This window comes from Lynx rufus, unplaced genomic scaffold (assembly GCF_022079265.1).
Source record: "Lynx rufus isolate CCGP_SWC_20201006 ecotype Redwood Valley unplaced genomic scaffold, mLynRuf1.p SCAF_19, whole genome shotgun sequence".
In the NCBI taxonomy this organism is placed as follows: domain Eukaryota; kingdom Metazoa; phylum Chordata; class Mammalia; order Carnivora; family Felidae; genus Lynx; species Lynx rufus.
This window is the reverse complement of record NW_025814833.1, coordinates 14197708-14203707: the sequence shown is the minus strand read 5'-3', so window position 1 is coordinate 14203707 and position 6000 is coordinate 14197708. Positions and strand designations below refer to the sequence as shown.

General features: G+C 40.8%; 1 protein-coding gene across 3 annotated transcripts in view; it reads left to right on the top strand.

The window, feature by feature from the left end:
* The window catches only part of LOC124514001 (A-kinase anchor protein 17B-like), a 53348-nt gene continuing 47348 nt past the window's right edge, over positions 1-6000 (top strand). For all 3 annotated transcript variants that reach the window (XM_047082107.1, XM_047082106.1, XM_047082109.1), the window contains exon 1: positions 1-116. The gene's annotated coding sequence lies outside the window, so the exon portion shown is untranslated. The remainder of the gene's footprint in view (positions 117-6000) is intronic.

The following is a 6000-nucleotide window of genomic DNA, read 5'->3' as shown; positions in this document are numbered from 1 at the left end:
GGATAGACACTACTGACTGGTAACTATAAGGTCCTACTCTGGACGGAAAAGAGCCTATTTTCCCGGTTAACTGTGCTGAATGCTAAGAAGGAAACTCATCTGGAAGGACTGTGAAGGTAAAAGCTTGTATTTCCTACCTGTTCTCTAGACCCACCCTCAACCCAAGCCCTTCTTCCATCCTCAAAGTTTTAGATTTAGCTGGGCGAATTGATTGACGGCGGTTGATTTATTGATTTCTAGGACATTAGCAATACTTAAGAGGCTCTGTGCTGTAATGGGAAGTTTTTTGGGCTAGGAACAAGCATCCTGGATTTTTGTCCTGACTGCCATTTATTTATCTGCTGTAGGATTGGATGTTTGGTAAATCGTGTACCTTATGTGGATGTCAGTCTGTCGTGTCTAGTTGATTTCTAAGGGCCCTTGCAACTCTGACATGCTATGGTTTTAAAGGAATAGTAGAATTAGAAGTCCTCGATTAAGTGGTAGGTCAGGAAACAGATTTGGGAGTCAAGGTCAGAAGAGAGAAATTAAGTCACATGAGAAACCTATTATGATTGGCGTCCCTGGGTGGCTCAGTCAGTTAAGCGTCCAACTTCGGCTCAGGTCATGATCTCGTGATTTGTGAGTTCAAGCCCCACATCGGGCTCTGTGCTGACAGCTCAGAGCCTGGAGCCCGTTTTGGATTCTGTGTCTCCTTCTCTCTCTGCCCCTCCCCGTCTCGCGCTCTGTCTCTCTCTCTTAAAAATAAATAAACATTAAAAAAAATTTTTTTTAAAGAGACTTATTATGATCTAGGGTATTTTATGTTAGATTCTTAAGGCCATCACACAAAATCGAGGAGCGCCTAGGTAGTGCAGTTGGTTAAGCGTCTGACTCTGGATCTCAGCTCCGGTCACGATCTCATGGTTCGTGAGCTCGAGCCCCACATCGGGCTCTGCACTGATGGCGTGGAGCCTGCTTGGGATTCTGTCTCTCCTTCTCTCTGCCCCTCCCCTGCTTGTGCTCTCTTTCTCTCTCAAGTCAACTCAAAAAAATTAAAAAAATATCTTTGAGATGGCCCAACTCTGCATTTACTTAAAGAACCATATGTGCACAATGGTGGATTCTGTAATATGCAGACTGTACCTCAATAAAGCCTTCAAAATATACATTTGATTGTCATTTTATCTCCAAATAATAATGGGCAGGGTGTCTGAGATCGTGTGAACTGAGAATCCGCTCACTTCCTTGCATGCATGAAAATGAGCGAGGGCAAAGGGACATGTGAATAACCTTGGGAGTCTTGTTGGCTCCGAGAAGCTGCCAGGCTCTGGGGAGAATGATGGAACTAAAATGTCATTGTCACAAGGGAGGCAACTATTGATTTCACCGACAAACCCTGTAATTATGGAACACAATGCCTAGTCGCATTAATTAGAAGGGATGAGAGAGGGGAGCTGGGGGCCCTGCTGGCGGGAGAGAGGGAGAGACTCTTCTCGTAGGTGTGGCCTCGGCATGCGGGAACCAGCTTGAAGGTCTCTATCGGCAAGATGTAAGACTGACCACCTTGGGCTGCATGTATAGTCAACAAAATCACATATGTAACAATACTTTAAAAATGGCAAAGCACTCTGTAACTGACAATATATATATATTTTTTAATATGAAATTTATAGTCAAATTGGTTTCCACACAACACCCGGTGCTCAGCCCAACATAACAATATATATATATATTTTTTAACAGGCAATCCAGCCACGTGATAAAAATCCAGATGATACGGGGCTGGCTTGGTCGGTGGAGCGTGCGACTCTTAATCTCGGGGTTGTGAGTTCGAGCCTCGAGTTTGGTGTAGAGAATACTTAAAAATAAAATCTTACAGGGGCGCCTGGGTGGCTCAGTCGGTTAAGCTTCTGACTTCGGCTCAGGTTATGATCTCACGGTGGGTTCAAGCCCCGTGTCGGGCTCTGTGCTGACAGCTCAGAGCCTGGAGCCTGCTTCCGATTCTGTGTCTCCCCTCTCTCTCTGTCCCTCCCCCACTTGTGCGCGCCCTCTCTCGCTCTGTCTCAAAAATAAATAAATAAACATTAAAAAAATAAAATCTTACAAAAACTCACATGACATAAAAAAATGGCATAAGGGGATAGACAGTGAAAAATAAGCCTCCTTTCCAACTTTGTCCTCCCCAGGAACATCTACTATCTCATTTTTTTTGTGTTTCCCTCCAGAGATATTCTATTATCCTATGCATATACAAATATATGCATACACATATGTATACGTACAAATACACACACATACATATACATGTGTCACAAACGGTAGGATACTATTCACATTGTTTTTTGTCTGTATTTGTTTTCACTTAACAACATAGCTCGGAAATCACTTCATATATTGATCTGCCTTATTCTTTTTTTAACATCTATACAGTATTTTCTTGTCCTGCAATTTATTTAACTGGTCCCCTTTGAAGGATATTTCATTTGTTTCATTGGCATCTGGTCTATCTTCATAAATTGAAGTTCACCAGTGAACAAAAAAATAGTTCCCAACATGGTGTTGCTGATGAAGGTCTTGGATATTTTTTGTGCTTAGTATAACAATTTATTTATATTTGTATTTTTTTCAATAAGTAATCATCTCAGTATCCCCAAGACATTTTTTGAAACTGTCTTTTTTTTGTTAGGTTTTAATTTTGATTCTAGTATAGTTAACATACAGGGTTTTATTAATTTCAGGTGTATGATATACCAATTCAATAATTCCACACATCAAGTGCTCATTGAGACAAGTGAACTCCTTAATCCCCATCACCTATTTCCCCCACCCCGCCACCCCCACCTCTCCGGGAACCATCAGTTTGTTCCCTATAGTTAAGAGTCTAGGGCACCTGGGTGGCTCAGTGGGTTAAGCATCCCAACTCCAGCTCAGGCCATGATCTCCATGGTTCATGAGTTTGAGCACCGTGTCGGGCTCTGTGCTGACAGCTCAGAGCCCGGAGCCTGCTTCGGATTCTGTGTCTCCCTCTCTCTCAGCCCCTCCCCCGCTCACCTCTGTGTCTCTCTCGCTCTCTCTCTCTCAAAAATAAACACTAAAAAAAAAAAAAAGAATCTGTTTCTTGGGGGCGCCTGGCTGGCTTGGTCTGTAGAACATTGCGATTCCTGATGTCAGTGTCATGAGTTCAAGCCCCAAGTACGGCTTAGAGTTTACTCAAAAAAAAAAAAAAAAAAAGTCTGTTTCTTGATTTTTCTCTTTTCCCCCCCTTTGCTTGTTTGTTTTGTTTCTTAAATTTCACATATGAATGAAATCTTTCTCTGATTGACTTATTTCACTTAACGTTATACTTTCTATCTCTATCCAGGTTATTGCAAATGGCAAGATTTTGTTCTTTTTTTATGGCTGAATAATATTCACAATGTGAATACCACAATGTGGTGTGTGTGTATATATATATATATATATATATATATATATAAAATCTTATGTGTGATATATACATATCACATGTTCTTTATTTATTGATATCCATTTATCAATGGACACTTGGGTTGCTTCCATAATTTGTCTATTGTTAATAATATTGCAATAAACAAGGATGCATATATCCATTTGAACTAGTGTTTTTAAGTTTTGTGGTGGTGGGGGGGGGGTGGTAAATATCCAGTAGTGTGATTACTGGATTATAGGGTAGTTCTGTTTTTTAACTTTTTGAGGAACTTCTAAATTGTTTTCCACAGTGGCTGCACCAGTTTGCATTCCCACCAACAGTGCACGAGGGTTCCTTTTTCTCCACGTCCTCTCCCACACCTGTTGTCTTCTGTGTTTTAGATTTTAGGCATTGTGACAGGTGTGAGGTGGTATCTCATTGTGGTTTTGATTTGTGTTTCCCTGATGAAGAGTGATGTGGAGCATCTTTTCATGTGTCTGTTGGCCATCTGTAGGTCTTCTTTGGAGAAATGCCTATTCATGTCTTCTGCCCATTAAAAAATTTTTTTTAAGCTTATTTATTTTTGCCAGAGAGAGAGAGAGAGCATGAGCAGGGGAGGGGCAGAGCGAGAGGGAGACACAGAATCCGAAGCAGGCTCCAGGCTTGGAGCTGCCAGCACAGAGCCCGACGCAGGGCTCGAACTCACTGTCGGTTAAGCATCTGACTTCCGCTCAGGTCATGATCTCACAGTTCGTGCGTTCGAGCCCCGCGTCAGGCTCTGTGTTGGCAGCTCAGAGCCTGGAGCCCGCTTCGGATTCTGTGTCTCCCTCTCGCTCTGCCCCTCCCCTGCTCGCGCTCGGTATCTCTCAAAAATAAAAAAAAATAATAAAAAAGAAATGCAATGGATTTCTGTACATTGCTTTTGTATCCCGCGACTTTACTGAATTCATCTATCAATTCCAGTAGTTTGGTGGCGTCTTTCGGGTTTTCTATATAGAGTATCATGTTATCTGCAAATAGTGACAATTTTACTTCTTCCTCACCAATTTGGATTCCTCTTATTTCTTTTTGCTGTCTGATGGCTGTTGCAAGGACTTCCGGGACTGTGCTGAGTAAAAGCGGTAAGAGTGGACATCCTCGTCTTGTTCCTGACCTTAGGGGAAAAGCTCTCCATTTTTGCCTATTGAGGACGATGTTACCTGTGGGTTTTTCATATATATCCTTTATTATGTTGAGATATGTTCCTTTTAAGCCTACTTTGTGGAAGTCTTTTATCATGAACAGGTGTACTTTGTCAAGTGATTTTTCTGCATCTATTGAAATGATCTTATGGTTTTTATTCTTTCTTTTATTGATGTGACGTATCACATTGATTGATTTGTGACTCTTCACCCACCCTTGTATCCCTGAAATAAATCCCACTTGATCATGGTGTATGATTTTTTTAAAACGTATTGTTGGATTTGACTTGCTAGTATTTTGTTGAGGATTTTTGCATGTATGCTCATCAGAGATAATGGTCTGTAGTTCCCTTTTTGTGTGGTGTCTTTATCTGGTTTTGGTATCAGGGTAATGCTGGCCTCATAGAATGAATTTGGAAGTTGCCCTTCCTCTTCTATTTTTTTGGAATATTTTGAGAAGAATAAGTACTAACTCTTTAAAAAAGTTTTTTTAATATCCATTTATTTTTGAGAGAGAGAGAGAGAGAGAGAGAGAAAAGAGAGAGAGAGACAGAGCACAAGTGGGGGAGAGGCAGAGAGAGAGGGAGACACAGAATCCGAAGCAGCTTCCAGGCTCTGAGCTGTCAGCACAGAGCCTGACGCGGGGCTCAAACTCACGAACCGTGGAGATCATGACCTGAGCTGAAGTCAGAATCCCAACCAACTGAGCCACCCAGGCGCCCCAGTATTAACTCTTATTTAAATGTTTGGTAAAATTTGCCTGTGAAGCCTTCTGGTCCTGGTCTTTTGTTTGTTGGGAGGTTTTTTGGTTGGTTTTTTTTTTTTTTTTTGATTCAGTTTCATTGCTGGTAATTGGTCTGTTCAAATTTTCTATTTCTTCCTGCTTCAGTTTCGGTAGGTAATGTGTTTCTAGGAATTTATCCATTTCTTCTAGGTTGTCTAATTTGTTGGCATATAATTTTTCATAATATTCTCTTACAATTGTTTGTATTTCTGTGGTATTGGTTGTTATTTCTCCTTTTTCATTTGTAATTTTGTTTATTTGAGTTCTCTCTCTCTCTGATGAGTCTGGCTAGAGGTTTATCAATTTGGTAGATATTTTTAAAGAGCCAGCTCCTGGTTTCATTGATCTGTTCTATTGTTTTTTTAGTCTCTATATCATGTGTTTCTGCTCTAATCATTATGTCCTTCCTTCTGTTGGTTTTGGGTTTTGTTTGCTCTTCTTTTTCCAGCTCCTCTAGGTGTAAAGTTAGGTTGTTGATTTGAGATTTTTCTTGTTTCTTGAGGGAGGTCTGTATTGCTATAAACTTCCTTCATAGAACTGCTTCTGCTGCCATCCCAAACATTTTGGACCATTGTATTTTCATTTTCATTTTCATTTCTTTCCCTGTAATTTCTTCTTTGATTTCC